We start from the raw sequence: 20,403 nt of genomic DNA on the forward strand, positions 1-20,403 counted from the left end.
TCGCCTGCCACGCGGGAGGCCCGGGTTCGATTCCCGGCCAATGCAGGAACTTTTGAACAAGTCATTTTGACAAGTATGCAACCCCGTGAGGAAGAAATCTCTTTTGAGATTGCCAGGTCGACAGCAATCTCTGGTCATGGTAGAATTCTCAACTGACTCTTGAAAAGTCTGAGTTTGGGTTCACTTACCGTTTGGACATTTATGCATTCTCAGTAGACTTTTGTGAATCCATTGTAGATTTCCAGTGTTTGAGGTGATTTACTTTGTGCAAGGCTTTAGTTGTTAAATGGGAAACGAATATCCAACAAGTCAGTGACAACTGTCTTGAGTTTGGCCTTTGTGACTATGTCCTGGGATTTTCCACACACACCTCTCCTTCTAACTACTATTGTGTGGCTTGTGAGCGGTATAGAGCAAAATCGACTACATGTACGTGTCCATGAGGGTCTCAGCTTTCCATAGATGTGTCATAGTAGTCTCTAGCTCTAACCATTCAGTCTCTACAGATGTTTTTGTTGGAAGGGTTAACACCCAACTCTCCAAATTTAGGGATAGTATCCAATGCTCCACATTTTTTCAAAGAACCAACCCACCTGCTCCTCGTTAGTATAGTGGTGAGTATCCCCGCCTGTCACGCGGGAGACCGGGGTTCAATTCCCCGACGGGGAGGAAAGACTGATTTTATTAGGGTGTACAATGTCACTGAGCCCACAAAGCGGGAAATATGCTTAGAATTAAAGATTTTTGATACGATATCTAGCCGTGGGGTTTATTTCAGCATCGCAAGGCATTGGTTGTTCAGTGGTAGAATTCTCGCCTGCCACGCGGGAGGCCCGGGTTCGATTCCCGGCCAATGCAGGAACTTTTGAACAAGTCATTTTGACAAGTATGCAACCCCGTGAGGAAGAAATCTCTTTTGAGATTGCCAGGTCGACAGCAATCTCTGGTCATGGTAGAATTCTCAACTGACTCTTGAAAAGTCTGAGTTTGGGTTCACTTACCGTTTGGACATTTATGCATTCTCAGTAGACTTTTGTGAATCCATTGTAGATTTCCAGTGTGTGAGGTGATTTACTTTGTGCAAGGCTTTAGTTGTTAAATGGGAAACGAATATCCAACAAGTCAGTGACAACTGTATTGAGTTTGGCCTTTGTGACTATGTCCTGGGATTTTCCACACATACCTCTCCTTCTAACTACTATTATGTGGCTTGTGAGCGGTATAGAGCAAAACCGACTACATGTACGTGTCCGTGAGGGTCTCAGCTTTCCATAGATGTGTCATAGTAGTCTCTAGCTCTAACCATTCAGTCTCTACAGATGTTTTTGTTGGAAGGGTTAACACCCAACTCTCCAAATTTAGGGATAGTATCCAATGCTCCACATTTTTTCAAAGAACCAACCCACCTGCTCCTCGTTAGTATAGTGGTGAGTATCCCCGCCTGTCACGCGGGAGACCGGGGTTCAATTCCCCGACGGGGAGGAAAGACTGATTTTATTAGGGTGTACAATGTCACTGAGCCCACAAAGCGGGAAATATGCTTAGAATTAAAGATTTTTGATACGATATCTAGCCGTGGGGTTTTTTTCAGCATGGCAAGGCATTGGTTGTTCAGTGGTAGAATTCTCGCCTGCCACGCGGGAGGCCCGGGTTCGATTCCCGGCCAATGCAGGAACTTTTGAACAAGTCATTTTGACAAGTATGCAATCCCGTGAGGAAGAAATCTCTTTTGAGATTGCCAGGTCGACAGCAATCTCTGGTCATGGTAGAATTCTCAACTGACTCTTGAAAAGTCTGAGTTTGGGTTCACTTACCGTTTGGACATTTATGCATTCTCAGTAGACTTTTGTGAATCCATTGTAGATTTCCAGTGTGTGAGGTGATTTACTTTGTGCAAGGCTTTAGTTGTTAAATGGGAAGCGAATATCCAACAAGTCAGTGACAACTGTGTTGAGTTTGGCCTTTGTGACTATGTCCTGGGATTTTCCACACACACCTCTCCTTCTAACTACTATTGTGTGGCTTGTGAGCGGTATAGAGCAAAACCGACTACATGTACGTGTCCGTGAGGGTCTCAGCTTTCCATAGATGTGTCATAGTAGTCTCTAGCTCTAACCATTCAGTCTCTACAGATGTTTTTGTTGGAAGGGTTAACACCCAACTCTCCAAATTTAGGGATAGTATCCAATGCTCCACATTTTTTCAAAGAACCAACCCACCTGCTCCTCGTTAGTATAGTGGTGAGTATCCCCGCCTGTCACGCGGGAGACCGGGGTTCAATTCCCCGACGGGGAGGAAAGACTGATTTTATTAGGGTGTACAATGTCACTGAGCCCACAAAGCGGGAAATATGCTTAGAATTAAAGATTTTTGATACGATATCTAGCCGTGGGGTTTATTTCAGCATCGCAAGGCATTGGTTGTTCAGTGGTAGAATTCTCGCCTGCCACGCGGGAGGCCCGGGTTCGATTCCCGGCCAATGCAGGAACTTTTGAACAAGTCATTTTGACAAGTATGCAACCCCGTGAGGAAGAAATCTCTTTTGAGATTGCCAGGTCGACAGCAATCTCTGGTCATGGTAGAATTCTCAACTGACTCTTGAAAAGTCTGAGTTTGGGTTCACTTACCGTTTGGACATTTATGCATTCTCAGTAGACTTTTGTGAATCCATTGTAGATTTCCAGTGTGTGAGGTGATTTACTTTGTGCAAGGCTTTAGTTGTTAAATGGGAAACGAATATCCAACAAGTCAGTGACAACTGTATTGAGTTTGGCCTTTGTGACTATGTCCTGGGATTTTCCACACATACCTCTCCTTCTAACTACTATTATGTGGCTTGTGAGCGGTATAGAGCAAAATCGACTACATGTACGTGTCCGTGAGGGTCTCAGCTTTCCATAGATGTGTCATAGTAGTCTCTAGCTCTAACCATTCAGTCTCTACAGATGTTTTTGTTGGAAGGGTTAACACCCAACTCTCCAAATTTAGGTATAGTATCCAATGCTCCACATTTTTTCAAAGAACCAACCCACCTGCTCCTCGTTAGTATAGTGGTGAGTATCCCCGCCTGTCACGCGGGAGACCGGGGTTCAATTCCCCGACGGGGAGGAAAGACTGATTTTATTAGGGTGTACAATGTCACTGAGCCCACAAAGCGGGAAATATGCTTAGAATTAAAGATTTTTGATACGATATCTAGCCGTGGGGTTTATTTCAGCATCGCAAGGCATTGGTTGTTCAGTGGTAGAATTCTCGCCTGCCACGCGGGAGGCCCGGGTTCGATTCCCGGCCAATGCAGGAACTTTTGAACAAGTCATTTTGACAAGTATGCAACCCCGTGAGGAAGAAATCTCTTTTGAGATTGCCAGGTCGACAGCAATCTCTGGTCATGGTAGAATTCTCAACTGACTCTTGAAAAGTCTGAGTTTGGGTTCACTTACTGTTTGGACATTTATGCATTCTCAGTAGACTTTTGTGAATCCATTGTAGATTTCCAGTGTGTGAGGTGATTTACTTTGTGCAAGGCTTTAGTTGTTAAATGGGAAGCGAATATCCAACAAGTCAGTGACAACTGTGTTGAGTTTGGCCTTTGTGACTATGTCCTGGGATTTTCCACACACACCTCTCCTTCTAACTACTATTGTGTGGCTTGTGAGCGGTATAGAGCAAAATCGACTACATGTACGTGTCCGTGAGGGTCTCAGCTTTCCATAGATGTGTCATAGTAGTCTCTAGCTCTAACCATTCAGTCTCTACAGATGTTTTTGTTGGAAGGGTTAACACCCAACTCTCCAAATTTAGGTATAGTATCCAATGCTCCACATTTTTTCAAAGAACCAACCCACCTGCTCCTCGTTAGTATACTGGTGAGTATCCCCGCCTGTCACGCGGGAGACCGGGGTTCAATTCCCCGACGGGGAGGAAAGACTGATTTTATTAGGGTGTACAATGTCACTGAGCCCACAAAGCGGGAAATATGCTTAGAATTAAAGATTTTTGATACGATATCTAGCCGTGGGGTTTATTTCAGCATCGCAAGGCATTGGTTGTTCAGTGGTAGAATTCTCGCCTGCCACGCGGGAGGCCCGGGTTCGATTCCCGGCCAATGCAGGAACTTTTGAACAAGTCATTTTGACAAGTATGCAACCCCGTGAGGAAGAAATCTCTTTTGAGATTGCCAGGTCGACAGCAATCTCTGGTCATGGTAGAATTCTCAACTGACTCTTGAAAAGTCTGAGTTTGGGTTCACTTACTGTTTGGACATTTATGCATTCTCAGTAGACTTTTGTGAATCCATTGTAGATTTCCAGTGTGTGAGGTGATTTACTTTGTGCAAGGCTTTAGTTGTTAAATGGGAAGCGAATATCCAACAAGTCAGTGACAACTGTGTTGAGTTTGGCCTTTGTGACTATGTCCTGGGATTTTCCACACACACCTCTCCTTCTAACTACTATTGTGTGGCTTGTGAGCGGTATAGAGCAAAACCGACTACATGTACGTGTCCGTGAGGGTCTCAGCTTTCCATAGATGTGTCATAGTAGTCTCTAGCTCTAACCATTCAGTCTCTACAGATGTTTTTGTTGGAAGGGTTAACACCCAACTCTCCAAATTTAGGGATAGTATCCAATGCTCCACATTTTTTCAAAGAACCAACCCACCTGCTCCTCGTTAGTATAGTGGTGAGTATCCCCGCCTGTCACGCGGGAGACCGGGGTTCAATTCCCCGACGGGGAGGAAAGACTGATTTTATTAGGGTGTACAATGTCACTGAGCCCACAAAGCGGGAAATATGCTTAGAATTAAAGATTTTTGATACGATATCTAGCCGTGGGGTTTTTTTCAGCATGGCAAGGCATTGGTTGTTCAGTGGTAGAATTCTCGCCTGCCACGCGGGAGGCCCGGGTTCGATTCCCGGCCAATGCAGGAACTTTTGAACAAGTCATTTTGACAAGTATGCAATCCCGTGAGGAAGAAATCTCTTTTGAGATTGCCAGGTCGACAGCAATCTCTGGTCATGGTAGAATTCTCAACTGACTCTTGAAAAGTCTGAGTTTGGGTTCACTTACCGTTTGGACATTTATGCATTCTCAGTAGACTTTTGTGAATCCATTGTAGATTTCCAGTGTGTGAGGTGATTTACTTTGTGCAAGGCTTTAGTTGTTAAATGGGAAGCGAATATCCAACAAGTCAGTGACAACTGTGTTGAGTTTGGCCTTTGTGACTATGTCCTGGGATTTTCCACACACACCTCTCCTTCTAACTACTATTATGTGGCTTGTGAGCGGTATAGAGCAAAATCGACTACATGTACGTGTCCATGAGGGTCTCAGCTTTCCATAGATGTGTCATAGTAGTCTCTAGCTCTAACCATTCAGTCTCTACAGATGTTTTTGTTGGAAGTGTTAACACCCAACTCTCCAAATTTAGGGATAGTATCCAATGCTCCACATTTTTTCAAAGAACCAACCCACCTGCTCCTCGTTAGTATAGTGGTGAGTATCCCCGCCTGTCACGCGGGAGACCGGGGTTCAATTCCCCGACGGGGAGGGAAAGACTGATTTTATTAGGGTGTACAATGTCACTGAGCCCAAAAAGCGGGAAATATGCTTAGAATTAAAGATTTTTGATACGATATCTAGCCGTGGGGTTTTTTTCAGCATTGCAAGGCATTGGTTGTTCAGTGGTAGAATTCTCGCCTGCCACGCGGGAGGCCCGGGTTCGATTCCCGGCCAATGCAGGAACTTTTGAACAAGTCATTTTGACAAATATGCAACCCCGTGAGGAAGAAATCTCTTTTGAGATTGCCAGGTCGACAGCAATCTCTGGTCATGGTAGAATTCTCAACTGACTCTTGAAAAGTCTGAGTTTGGGTTCACTTACCGTTTGGACATTTATGCATTCTCAGTAGACTTTTGTGAATCCATTGTAGATTTCCAGTGTGTGAGGTGATTTACTTTGTGCAAGGCTTTAGTTGTTAAATGGGAAGCAAATATCCAACAAGTCAGTGACAACTGTGTTGAGTTTGGCCTTTGTGACTATGTCCTGGGATTTTCCACACACACCTCTCCTTCTAACTACTATTATGTGGCTTGTGAGCGGTATAGAGCAAAATCGACTACATGTACGTGTCCGTGAGGGTCTCAGCTTTCCATAGATGTGTCATAGTAGTCTCTAGCTCTAACCATTCAGTCTCTACAGATGTTTTTGTTGGATGGGTTAACACCCAACTCTCCAAATTTAGGGATAGTATCCAATGCTCCACATTTTTTCAAAGAACCAACCCACCTGCTCCTCGTTAGTATAGTGGTGAGTATCCCCGCCTGTCACGCGGGAGACCGGGGTTCAATTCCCCGACGGGGAGGGAAAGACTGATTTTATTAGGGTGTACAATGTCACTGAGCCCACAAAGCGGGAAATATGCTTAGAATTAAAGATTTTTGATACGATATCTAGCCGTGGGGTTTTTTTCAGCATTGCAAGGCATTGGTTGTTCAGTGGTAGAATTCTCGCCTGCCACGCGGGAGGCCCGGGTTCGATTCCCGGCCAATGCAGGAACTTTTGAACAAGTCATTTTGACAAGTATGCAATCCCGTGAGGAAGAAATCTCTTTTGAGATTGCCAGGTCGACAGCAATCTCTGGTCATGGTAGAATTCTCAACTGACTCTTGAAAAGTCTGAGTTCGGGTTCACTTACCGTTTGGACATTTATGCATTCTCAGTAGACTTTTGTGAATCCATTGTAGATTTCCAGTGTGTGAGGTGATTTACTTTGTGCAAGGCTTTAGTTGTTAAATGGGAAGCGAATATCCAACAAGTCAGTGACAACTGTGTTGAGTTTGGCCTTTGTGACTATGTCCTGGGATTTTCCACACACACCTCTCCTTCTAACTACTATTATGTGGCTTGTGAGCGGTATAGAGCAAAATCGACTACATGTACGTGTCCATGAGGGTCTCAGCTTTCCATAGATGTGTCATAGTAGTCTCTAGCTCTAAACATTCAGTCTCTACAGATGTTTTTGTTGGAAGGGTTAACACCCAACTCTCCAAATTTAGGGATAGTATCCAATGCTCCACATTTTTTCAAAGAACCAACCCACCTGCTCCTCGTTAGTATAGTGGTGAGTATCCCCGCCTGTCACGCGGGAGACCGGGGTTCAATTCCCCGACGGGGAGGGAAAGACTGATTTTATTAGGGTGTACAATGTCACTGAGCCCACAAAGCGGGAAATATGCTTAGAATTAAAGATTTTTGATACGATATCTAGCCGTGGGGTTTTTTTCAGCATTGCAAGGCATTGGTTGTTCAGTGGTAGAATTCTCGCCTGCCAAGCGGGAGGCCCGGGTTCGATTCCCGGCCAATGCAGGAACTTTTGAACAAGTCATTTTGACAAATATGCAACCCCGTGAGGAAGAAATCTCTTTTGAGATTGCCAGGTCGACAGCAATCTCTGGTCATGGTAGAATTCTCAACTGACTCTTGAAAAGTCTGAGTTTGGGTTCACTTACCGTTTGGACATTTATGCATTCTCAGTAGACTTTTGTGAATCCATTGTAGATTTCCAGTGTGTGAGGTGATTTACTTTGTGCAAGGCTTTAGTTGTTAAATGGGAAGCGAATATCCAACAAGTCAGTGACAACTGTGTTGAGTTTGGCCTTTGTGACTATGTCCTGGGATTTTCCACACACACCTCTCCTTCTAACTACTATTATGTGGCTTGTGAGCGGTATAGAGCAAAATCGACTACATGTACGTGTCCATGAGGGTCTCAGCTTTCCATAGATGTGTCATAGTAGTCTCTAGCTCTAAACATTCAGTCTCTACAGATGTTTTTGTTGGAAGGGTTAACACCCAACTCTCCAAATTTAGGGATAGTATCCAATGCTCCACATTTTTTCAAAGAACCAACCCACCTGCTCCTCGTTAGTATAGTGGTGAGTATCCCCGCCTGTCACGCGGGAGACCGGGGTTCAATTCCCCGACGGGGAGGGAAAGACTGATTTTATTAGGGTGTACAATGTCACTGAGCCCACAAAGCGGGAAATATGCTTAGAATTAAAGATTTTTGATACGATATCTAGCCGTGGGGTTTTTTTCAGCATTGCAAGGCATTGGTTGTTCAGTGGTAGAATTCTCGCCTGCCACGCGGGAGGCCCGGTTTCGATTCCCGGCCAATGCAGGAACTTTTGAACAAGTCATTTTGACAAATATGCAACCCCGTGAGGAAGAAATCTCTTTTGAGATTGCCAGGTCGACAGCAATCTCTGGTCATGGTAGAATTCTCAACTGACTCTTGAAAAGTATGAGTTTGGGTACACTTACCGTTTGGACATTTATGCATTCTCAGTAGACTTTTGTGAATCCATTGTAGATTTCCAGTGTGTTAGGTGATTTACTTTGTGCAAGGCTTTAGTTGTTAAATGGGAAGCGAATATCCAACAAGTCAGTGACAACTGTGTTGAGTTTGGCCTTTGTGACTATGTCCTGGGATTTTCCACACACACCTCTCCTTCTAACTACTATTATGTGGCTTGTGAGCGGTATAGAGCAAAATCGACTACATGTACGTGTCCATGAGGGTCTCAGCTTTCCATAGATGTGTCATAGTAGTCTCTAGCTCTAACCATTCAGTCTCTACAGATGTTTTTGTTGGAAGGGTTAACACCCAACTCTCCAAATTTAGGGATAGTATCCAATGCTCCACATTTTTTCAAAGAACCAACCCACCTGCTCCTTGTTAGTATAGTGGTGAGTATCCCCGCCTGTCACGCGGGAGACCGGGGTTCAATACCCCGACGGGGAGGGAAAGACTGATTTTATTAGGGTGTACAATGTCACTGAGCCCACAAAGCGGGAAATATGCTTAGAATTAAAGATTTTTGATACGATATCTAGCCGTGGGGTTTATTTCAGCATTGCAAGGCATTGGTTGTTCAGTGGTAGAATTCTCGCCTGCCACGCGGGAGGCCCGGGTTCGATTCCCGGCCAATGCAGGAACTTTTGAACAAGTCATTTTGACAAGTATGCAACCCCGTGAGGAAGAAATCTCTTTTGAGATTGCCAGGTCGACAGCAATCTCTGGTCATGGTAGAATTCTCAACTGACTCTTGAAAAGTCTGAGTTTGGGCTCACTTACCGTTTGGACATTTATGCATTCTCAGTAGACTTTTGTGAATCCATTGTAGATTTCCAGTGTGTGAGGTGATTTACTTTGTGCAAGGCTTTAGTTGTTAAATGGGAAGCGAATATCCAACAAGTCAGTGACAACTGTGTTGAGTTTGGCCTTTGTGACTATGTCCTGGGATTTTCCACACACACCTCTCCTTCTAACTACTATTATGTGGCTTGTGAGCGGTATAGAGCAAAATCGACTACATGTACGTGTCCATGAGGGTCTCAGCTTTCCATAGATGTGTCATAGTAGTCTCTAGCTCTAACCATTCAGTCTCTACAGATGTTTTTGTTGGAAGGGTTAACACCCAACTCTCCAAATTTAGGGATAGTATCCAATGCTCCACATTTTTTCAAAGAACCAACCCACCTGCTCCTCGTTAGTATAGTGGTGAGTATCCCCGCCTGTCACGCGGGAGACCGGGGTTCAATTCCCCGACGGGGAGGGAAAGACTGATTTTATTAGGGTGTACAATGTCACTGAGCCCACAAAGCGGGAAATATGCTTAGAATTAAAGATTTTTGATACGATATCTAGCCGTGGGGTTTTTTTCAGCATTGCAAGGCATTGGTTGTTCAGTGGTAGAATTCTCGCCTGCCACGCGGGAGGCCCGGGTTCGATTCCTGGCCAATGCAGGAACTTTTGAACAAGTCATTTTGACAAATATGCAACCCCGTGAGGAAGAAATCTCTTTTGAGATTGCCAGGTCGACAGCAATCTCTGGTCATGGTAGAATTCTCAACTGACTCTTGAAAAGTCTGAGTTTGGGTTCACTTACCGTTTGGACATTTATGCATTCTCAGTAGACTTTTGTGAATCCATTGTAGATTTCCAGTGTGTGAGGTGATTTACTTTGTGCAAGGCTTTAGTTGTTAAATGGGAAGCGAATATCCAACAAGTCAGTGACAACTGTGTTGAGTTTGGCCTTTGTGACTATGTCCTGGGATTTTCCACACACACCTCTCCTTCTAACTACTATTATGTGGCTTGTGAGCGGTATAGAGCAAAATCGACTACATGTACGTGTCCATGAGGGTCTCAGCTTTCCATAGATGTGTCATAGTAGTCTCTAGCTCTAACCATTCAGTCTCTACAGATGTTTTTGTTGGAAGGGTTAACACCCAACTCTCCAAATTTAGGGATAGTATCCAATGCTCCACATTTTTTCAAAGAACCAACCCACCTGCTCCTCGTTAGTATAGTGGTGAGTATCCCCGCCTGTCACGCGGGAGACCGGGGTTCAATTCCCCGACGGGGAGGGAAAGACTGATTTTATTAGGGTGTACAATGTCACTGAGCCCACAAAGCGGGAAATATGCTTAGAATTAAAGATTTTTGATACGATATCTAGCCGTGGGGTTTTTTTCAGCATTGCAAGGCATTGGTTGTTCAGTGGTAGAATTCTCGCCTGCCACGCGGGAGGCCCGGGTTCGATTCCTGGCCAATGCAGGAACTTTTGAACAAGTCATTTTGACAAATATGCAACCCCGTGAGGAAGAAATCTCTTTTGAGATTGCCAGGTCGACAGCAATCTCTGGTCATGGTAGAATTCTCAACTGACTCTTGAAAAGTCTGAGTTTGGGTTCACTTACCGTTTGGACATTTATGCATTCTCAGTAGACTTTTGTGAATCCATTGTAGATTTCCAGTGTGTGAGGTGATTTACTTTGTGCAAGGCTTTAGTTGTTAAATGGGAAGCGAATATCCAACAAGTCAGTGACAACTGTGTTGAGTTTGGCCTTTGTGACTATGTCCTGGGATTTTCCACACACACCTCTCCTTCTAACTACTATTATGTGGCTTGTGAGCGGTATAGAGCAAAATCGACTACATGTACGTGTCCATGAGGGTCTCAGCTTTCCATAGATGTGTCATAGTAGTCTCTAGCTCTAACCATTCAGTCTCTACAGATGTTTTTGTTGGAAGGGTTAACACCCAACTCTCCAAATTTAGGGATAGTATCCAATGCTCCACATTTTTTCAAAGAACCAACCCACCTGCTCCTCGTTAGTATAGTGGTGAGTATCCCCGCCTGTCACGCGGGAGACCGGGGTTCAATTCCCCGACGGGGAGGGAAAGACTGATTTTATTAGGGTGTACAATGTCACTGAGCCCACAAAGCGGGAAATATGCTTAGAATTAAAGATTTTTGATACGATATCTAGCCGTGGGGTTTTTTTCAGCATTGCAAGGCATTGGTTGTTCAGTGGTAGAATTCTCGCCTGCCACGCGGGAGGCCCGGTTTCGATTCCCGGCCAATGCAGGAACTTTTGAACAAGTCATTTTGACAAATATGCAACCCCGTGAGGAAGAAATCTCTTTTGAGATTGCCAGGTCGACAGCAATCTCTGGTCATGGTAGAATTCTCAACTGACTCTTGAAAAGTATGAGTTTGGGTACACTTACCGTTTGGACATTTATGCATTCTCAGTAGACTTTTGTGAATCCATTGTAGATTTCCAGTGTGTTAGGTGATTTACTTTGTGCAAGGCTTTAGTTGTTAAATGGGAAGCGAATATCCAACAAGTCAGTGACAACTGTGTTGAGTTTGGCCTTTGTGACTATGTCCTGGGATTTTCCACACACACCTCTCCTTCTAACTACTATTATGTGGCTTGTGAGCGGTATAGAGCAAAATCGACTACATGTACGTGTCCATGAGGGTCTCAGCTTTCCATAGATGTGTCATAGTAGTCTCTAGCTCTAACCATTCAGTCTCTACAGATGTTTTTGTTGGAAGGGTTAACACCCAACTCTCCAAATTTAGGGATAGTATCCAATGCTCCACATTTTTTCAAAGAACCAACCCACCTGCTCCTCGTTAGTATAGTGGTGAGTATCCCCGCCTGTCACGCGGGAGACCGGGGTTCAATTCCCCGACGGGGAGGGAAAGACTGATTTTATTAGGGTGTACAATGTCACTGAGCCCACAAAGCGGGAAATATGCTTAGAATTAAAGATTTTTGATACGATATCTAGCCGTGGGGTTTTTTTCAGCATTGCAAGGCATTGGTTGTTCAGTGGTAGAATTCTCGCCTGCCACGCGGGAGGCCCGGGTTCGATTCCTGGCCAATGCAGGAACTTTTGAACAAGTCATTTTGACAAATATGCAACCCCGTGAGGAAGAAATCTCTTTTGAGATTGCCAGGTCGACAGCAATCTCTGGTCATGGTAGAATTCTCAACTGACTCTTGAAAAGTCTGAGTTTGGGTTCACTTACCGTTTGGACATTTATGCATTCTCAGTAGACTTTTGTGAATCCATTGTAGATTTCCAGTGTGTGAGGTGATTTACTTTGTGCAAGGCTTTAGTTGTTAAATGGGAAGCGAATATCCAACAAGTCAGTGACAACTGTGTTGAGTTTGGCCTTTGTGACTATGTCCTGGGATTTTCCACACACACCTCTCCTTCTAACTACTATTATGTGGCTTGTGAGCGGTATAGAGCAAAATCGACTACATGTACGTGTCCATGAGGGTCTCAGCTTTCCATAGATGTGTCATAGTAGTCTCTAGCTCTAACCATTCAGTCTCTACAGATGTTTTTGTTGGAAGGGTTAACACCCAACTCTCCAAATTTAGGGATAGTATCCAATGCTCCACATTTTTTCAAAGAACCAACCCACCTGCTCCTCGTTAGTATAGTGGTGAGTATCCCCGCCTGTCACGCGGGAGACCGGGGTTCAATTCCCCGACGGGGAGGGAAAGACTGATTTTATTAGGGTGTACAATGTCACTGAGCCCACAAAGCGGGAAATATGCTTAGAATTAAAGATTTTTGATACGATATCTAGCCGTGGGGTTTTTTTCAGCATTGCAAGGCATTGGTTGTTCAGTGGTAGAATTCTCGCCTGCCACGCGGGAGGCCCGGTTTCGATTCCCGGCCAATGCAGGAACTTTTGAACAAGTCATTTTGACAAATATGCAACCCCGTGAGGAAGAAATCTCTTTTGAGATTGCCAGGTCGACAGCAATCTCTGGTCATGGTAGAATTCTCAACTGACTCTTGAAAAGTATGAGTTTGGGTACACTTACCGTTTGGACATTTATGCATTCTCAGTAGACTTTTGTGAATCCATTGTAGATTTCCAGTGTGTTAGGTGATTTACTTTGTGCAAGGCTTTAGTTGTTAAATGGGAAGCGAATATCCAACAAGTCAGTGACAACTGTGTTGAGTTTGGCCTTTGTGACTATGTCCTGGGATTTTCCACACACACCTCTCCTTCTAACTACTATTATGTGGCTTGTGAGCGGTATAGAGCAAAATCGACTACATGTACGTGTCCATGAGGGTCTCAGCTTTCCATAGATGTGTCATAGTAGTCTCTAGCTCTAACCATTCAGTCTCTACAGATGTTTTTGTTGGAAGGGTTAACACCCAACTCTCCAAATTTAGGGATAGTATCCAATGCTCCACATTTTTTCAAAGAACCAACCCACCTGCTCCTTGTTAGTATAGTGGTGAGTATCCCCGCCTGTCACGCGGGAGACCGGGGTTCAATACCCCGACGGGGAGGGAAAGACTGATTTTATTAGGGTGTACAATGTCACTGAGCCCACAAAGCGGGAAATATGCTTAGAATTAAAGATTTTTGATACGATATCTAGCCGTGGGGTTTATTTCAGCATTGCAAGGCATTGGTTGTTCAGTGGTAGAATTCTCGCCTGCCACGCGGGAGGCCCGGGTTCGATTCCCGGCCAATGCAGGAACTTTTGAACAAGTCATTTTGACAAGTATGCAACCCCGTGAGGAAGAAATCTCTTTTGAGATTGCCAGGTCGACAGCAATCTCTGGTCATGGTAGAATTCTCAACTGACTCTTGAAAAGTCTGAGTTTGGGCTCACTTACCGTTTGGACATTTATGCATTCTCAGTAGACTTTTGTGAATCCATTGTAGATTTCCAGTGTGTGAGGTGATTTACTTTGTGCAAGGCTTTAGTTGTTAAATGGGAAGCGAATATCCAACAAGTCAGTGACAACTGTGTTGAGTTTGGCCTTTGTGACTATGTCCTGGGATTTTCCACACACACCTCTCCTTCTAACTACTATTATGTGGCTTGTGAGCGGTATAGAGCAAAATCGACTACATGTACGTGTCCATGAGGGTCTCAGCTTTCCATAGATGTGTCATAGTAGTCTCTAGCTCTAACCATTCAGTCTCTACAGATGTTTTTGTTGGAAGGGTTAACACCCAACTCTCCAAATTTAGGGATAGTATCCAATGCTCCACATTTTTTCAAAGAACCAACCCACCTGCTCCTCGTTAGTATAGTGGTGAGTATCCCCGCCTGTCACGCGGGAGACCGGGGTTCAATTCCCCGACGGGGAGGGAAAGACTGATTTTATTAGGGTGTACAATGTCACTGAGCCCACAAAGCGGGAAATATGCTTAGAATTAAAGATTTTTGATACGATATCTAGCCGTGGGGTTTTTTTCAGCATTGCAAGGCATTGGTTGTTCAGTGGTAGAATTCTCGCCTGCCACGCGGGAGGCCCGGTTTCGATTCCCGGCCAATGCAGGAACTTTTGAACAAGTCATTTTGACAAATATGCAACCCCGTGAGGAAGAAATCTCTTTTGAGATTGCCAGGTCGACAGCAATCTCTGGTCATGGTAGAATTCTCAACTGACTCTTGAAAAGTCTGAGTTTGGGTTCACTTACCGTTTGGACATTTATGCATTCTCAGTAGACTTTTGTGAATCCATTGTAGATTTCCAGTGTGTTAGGTGATTTACTTTGTGCAAGGCTTTAGTTGTTAAATGGGAAGCGAATATCCAACAAGTCAGTGACAACTGTGTTGAGTTTGGCCTTTGTGACTATGTCCTGGGATTTTCCACACACACCTCTCCTTCTAACTACTATTATGTGGCTTGTGAGCGGTATAGAGCAAAATCGACTACATGTACGTGTCCATGAGGGTCTCAGCTTTCCATAGATGTGTCATAGTAGTCTCTAGCTCTAACCATTCAGTCTCTACAGATGTTTTTGTTGGAAGGGTTAACACCCAACTCTCCAAATTTAGGGATAGTATCCAATGCTCCACATTTTTTCAAAGAACCAACCCACCTGCTCCTCGTTAGTATAGTGGTGAGTATCCCCGCCTGTCACGCGGGAGACCGGGGTTCAATTCCCCGACGGGGAGGGAAAGACTGATTTTATTAGGGTGTACAATGTCACTGAGCCCACAAAGCGGGAAATATGCTTAGAATTAAAGATTTTTGATACGATATCTAGCCGTGGGGTTTTTTTCAGCATTGCAAGGCATTGGTTGTTCAGTGGTAGAATTCTCGCCTGCCACGCGGGAGGCCCGGTTTCGATTCCCGGCCAATGCAGGAACTTTTGAACAAGTCATTTTGACAAATATGCAACCCCGTGAGGAAGAAATCTCTTTTGAGATTGCCAGGTCGACAGCAATCTCTGGTCATGGTAGAATTCTCAACTGACTCTTGAAAAGTATGAGTTTGGGTACACTTACCGTTTGGACATTTATGCATTCTCAGTAGACTTTTGTGAATCCATTGTAGATTTCCAGTGTGTTAGGTGATTTACTTTGTGCAAGGCTTTAGTTGTTAAATGGGAAGCGAATATCCAACAAGTCAGTGACAACTGTGTTGAGTTTGGCCTTTGTGACTATGTCCTGGGATTTTCCACACACACCTCTCCTTCTAACTACTATTATGTGGCTTGTGAGCGGTATAGAGCAAAATCGACTACATGTACGTGTCCATGAGGGTCTCAGCTTTCCATAGATGTGTCATAGTAGTCTCTAGCTCTAACCATTCAGTCTCTACAGATGTTTTTGTTGGAAGGGTTAACACCCAACTCTCCAAATTTAGGGATAGTATCCAATGCTCCACATTTTTTCAAAGAACCAACCCACCTGCTCCTTGTTAGTATAGTGGTGAGTATCCCCGCCTGTCACGCGGGAGACCGGGGTTCAATACCCCGACGGGGAGGGAAAGACTGATTTTATTAGGGTGTACAATGTCACTGAGCCCACAAAGCGGGAAATATGCTTAGAATTAAAGATTTTTGATACGATATCTAGCCGTGGGGTTTATTTCAGCATTGCAAGGCATTGGTTGTTCAGTGGTAGAATTCTCGCCTGCCACGCGGGAGGCCCGGGTTCGATTCCCGGCCAATGCAGGAACTTTTGAACAAGTCATTTTGACAAGTATGCAACCCCGTGAGGAAGAAATCTCTTTTGAGATTGCCAGGTCGACAGCAATCTCTGGTCATGGTAGAATTCTCAACTGACTCTTGAAAAGTCTGAGTTTGGGCTCACTTACCGTTTGGACATTTATGCATTCTCAGTAGACTTTTGTGAATCCATTGTAGATTTCCAGTGTGTGAGGTGATTTACTTTGTGCAAGGCTTTAGTTGTTAAATGGGAAGCGAATATCCAACAAGTCAGTGACAACTGTGTTGAGTTTGGCCTTTGTGACTATGTCCTGGGATTTTCCACACACACCTCTCCTTCTAACTACTATTATGTGGCTTGTGAGCGGTATAGAGCAAAATCGACTACATGTACGTGTCCATGAGGGTCTCAGCTTTCCATAGATGTGTCATAGTAGTCTCTAGCTCTAACCATTCAGTCTCTACAGATGTTTTTGTTGGAAGGGTTAACACCCAACTCTCCAAATTTAGGGATAGTATCCAATGCTCCACATTTTTTCAAAGAACCAACCCACCTGCTCCTCGTTAGTATAGTGGTGAGTATCCCCGCCTGTCACGCGGGAGACCGGGGTTCAATTCCCCGACGGGGAGGGAAAGACTGATTTTATTAGGGTGTACAATGTCACTGAGCCCACAAAGCGGGAAATATGCTTAGAATTAAAGATTTTTGATACGATATCTAGCCGTGGGGTTTTTTTCAGCATTGCAAGGCATTGGTTGTTCAGTGGTAGAATTCTCGCCTGCCACGCGGGAGGCCCGGTTTCGATTCCCGGCCAATGCAGGAACTTTTGAACAAGTCATTTTGACAAATATGCAACCCCGTGAGGAAGAAATCTCTTTTGAGATTGCCAGGTCGACAGCAATCTCTGGTCATGGTAGAATTCTCAACTGACTCTTGAAAAGTCTGAGTTTGGGTTCACTTACCGTTTGGACATTTATGCATTCTCAGTAGACTTTTGTGAATCCATTGTAGATTTCCAGTGTGTTAGGTGATTTACTTTGTGCAAGGCTTTAGTTGTTAAATGGGAAGCGAATATCCAACAAGTCAGTGACAACTGTGTTGAGTTTGGCCTTTGTGACTATGTCCTGGGATTTTCCACACACACCTCTCCTTCTAACTACTATTATGTGGCTTGTGAGCGGTATAGAGCAAAATCGACTACATGTACGTGTCCATGAGGGTCTCAGCTTTCCATAGATGTGTCATAGTAGTCTCTAGCTCTAACCATTCAGTCTCTACAGATGTTTTTGTTGGAAGGGTTAACACCCAACTCTCCAAATTTAGGGATAGTATCCAATGCTCCACATTTTTTCAAAGAACCAACCCACCTGCTCCTTGTTAGTATAGTGGTGAGTATCCCCGCCTGTCACGCGGGAGACCGGGGTTCAATTCCCCGACGGGGAGGGAAAGACTGATTTTATTAGGGTGTACAATGTCACTGAGCCCACAAAGCGGGAAATATGCTTAGAATTAAAGATTTTTGATACGATATCTAGCCGTGGGGTTTATTTCAGCATTGCAAGGCATTGGTTGTTCAGTGGTAGAATTCTCGCCTGCCACGCGGGAGGCCCGGGTTCGATTCCCGGCCAATGCAGGAACTTTTGAACAAGTCATTTTGACAAGTATGCAACCCCGTGAGGAAGAAATCTCTTTTGAGATTGCCAGGTCGACAGCAATCTCTGGTCATGGTAGAATTCTCAACTGACTCTTGAAAAGTCTGAGTTTGGGTTCACTTACCGTTTGGACATTTATGCATTCTCAGTAGACTTTTGTGAATCCATTGTAGATTTCCAGTGTGTGAGGTGATTTACTTTGTGCAAGGCTTTAGTTGTTAAATGGGAAGCGAATATCCAACAAGTCAGTGACAACTGTGTTGAGTTTGGCCTTTGTGACTATGTCCTGGGATTTTCCACACACACCTCTCCTTCTAACTACTATTATGTGGCTTGTGAGCGGTATAGAGCAAAATCGACTACATGTACGTGTCCATGAGGGTCTCAGCTTTCCATAGATGTGTCATAGTAGTCTCTAGCTCTAACCATTCAGTCTCTACAGATGTTTTTGTTGGAAGGGTTAACACCCAACTCTCCAAATTTAGGGATAGTATCCAATGCTCCACATTTTTTCAAAGAACCAACCCACCTGCTCCTCGTTAGTATAGTGGTGAGTATCCCCGCCTGTCACGCGGGAGACCGGGGTTCAATTCCCCGACGGGGAGGGAAAGACTGATTTTATTAGGGTGTACAATGTCACTGAGCCCACAAAGCGGGAAATATGCTTAGAATTAAAGATTTTTGATACGATATCTAGCCGTGGGGTTTTTTTCAGCATTGCAAGGCATTGGTTGTTCAGTGGTAGAATTCTCGCCTGCCACGCGGGAGGCCCGGTTTCGATTCCCGGCCAATGCAGGAACTTTTGAACAAGTCATTTTGACAAATATGCAACCCCGTGAGGAAGAAATCTCTTTTGAGATTGCCAGGTCGACAGCAATCTCTGGTCATGGTAGAATTCTCAACTGACTCTTGAAAAGTCTGAGTTTGGGTTCACTTACCGTTTGGACATTTATGCATTCTCAGTAGACTTTTGTGAATCCATTGTAGATTTCCAGTGTGTTAGGTGATTTACTTTGTGCAAGGCTTTAGTTGTTAAATGGGAAGCGAATATCCAACAAGTCAGTGACAACTGTGTTGAGTTTGGCCTTTGTGACTATGTCCTGGGATTTTCCACACACACCTCTCCTTCTAACTACTATTATGTGGCTTGTGAGCGGTATAGAGCAAAATCGACTACATGTACGTGTCCATGAGGGTCTCAGCTTTCCATAGATGTGTCATAGTAGTCTCTAGCTCTAACCATTCAGTCTCTACAGATGTTTTTGTTGGAAGGGTTAACACCCAACTCTCCAAATTTAGGGATAGTATCCAATGCTCCACATTTTTTCAAAGAACCAACCCACCTGCTCCTTGTTAGTATAGTGGTGAGTATCCCCGCCTGTCACGCGGGAGACCGGGGTTCAATTCCCCGACGGGGAGGGAAAGACTGATTTTATTAGGGTGTACAATGTCACTGAGCCCACAAAGCGGGAAATATGCTTAGAATTAAAGATTTTTGATACGATATCTAGCCGTGGGGTTTATTTCAGCATTGCAAGGCATTGGTTGTTCAGTGGTAGAATTCTCGCCTGCCACGCGGGAGGCCCGGGTTCGATTCCCGGCCAATGCAGGAACTTTTGAACAAGTCATTTTGACAAGTATGCAACCCCGTGAGGAAGAAATCTCTTTTGAGATTGCCAGGTCGACAGCAATCTCTGGTCATGGTAGAATTCTCAACTGACTCTTGAAAAGTCTGAGTTTGGGTTCACTTACCGTTTGGACATTTATGCATTCTCAGTAGACTTTTGTGAATCCATTGTAGATTTCCAGTGTGTGAGGTGATTTACTTTGTGCAAGGCTTTAGTTGTTAAATGGGAAGCGAATATCCAACAAGTCAGTGACAACTGTGTTGAGTTTGGCCTTTGTGACTATGTCCTGGGATTTTCCACACACACCTCTCCTTCTAACTACTATTATGTGGCTTGTGAGCGGTATAGAGCAAAATCGACTACATGTACGTGTCCATGAGGGTCTCAGCTTTCCATAGATGTGTCATAGTAGTCTCTAGCTCTAACCATTCAGTCTCTACAGATGTTTTTGTTGGAAGGGTTAACACCCAACTCTCCAAATTTAGGGATAGTATCCAATGCTCCACATTTTTTCAAAGAACCAACCCACCTGCTCCTCGTTAGTATAGTGGTGAGTATCCCCGCCTGTCACGCGGGAGACCGGGGTTCAATTCCCCGACGGGGAGGGAAAGACTGATTTTATTAGGGTGTACAATGTCACTGAGCCCACAAAGCGGGAAATATGCTTAGAATTAAAGATTTTTGATACGATATCTAGCCGTGGGGTTTTTTTCAGCATTGCAAGGCATTGGTTGTTCAGTGGTAGAATTCTCGCCTGCCACGCGGGAGGCCCGGGTTCGATTCCCGGCCAATGCAGGAACTTTTGAACA

The 20,403-nt window shown here is 44.5% G+C and overlaps 1 non-coding gene across 1 annotated transcript; it reads left to right on the top strand.

The window, feature by feature from the left end:
- The first annotated feature begins 7,294 nt into the window (after window positions 1–7,294).
- On the top strand, window positions 7,295–7,365 carry trnag-gcc (transfer RNA glycine (anticodon GCC)). The gene has a single exon. It is a non-coding gene; the product is annotated as a tRNA-Gly (tRNA).
- The last annotated feature ends 13,038 nt before the right edge of the window (window positions 7,366–20,403 follow it).

The sequence above is a fragment of the Salmo salar genome, chromosome 23 (assembly GCF_965601325.2).
Source record: "Salmo salar chromosome 23, fSalSal1, whole genome shotgun sequence".
Classification (NCBI taxonomy): Eukaryota; Metazoa; Chordata; class Actinopteri; order Salmoniformes; family Salmonidae; genus Salmo; species Salmo salar.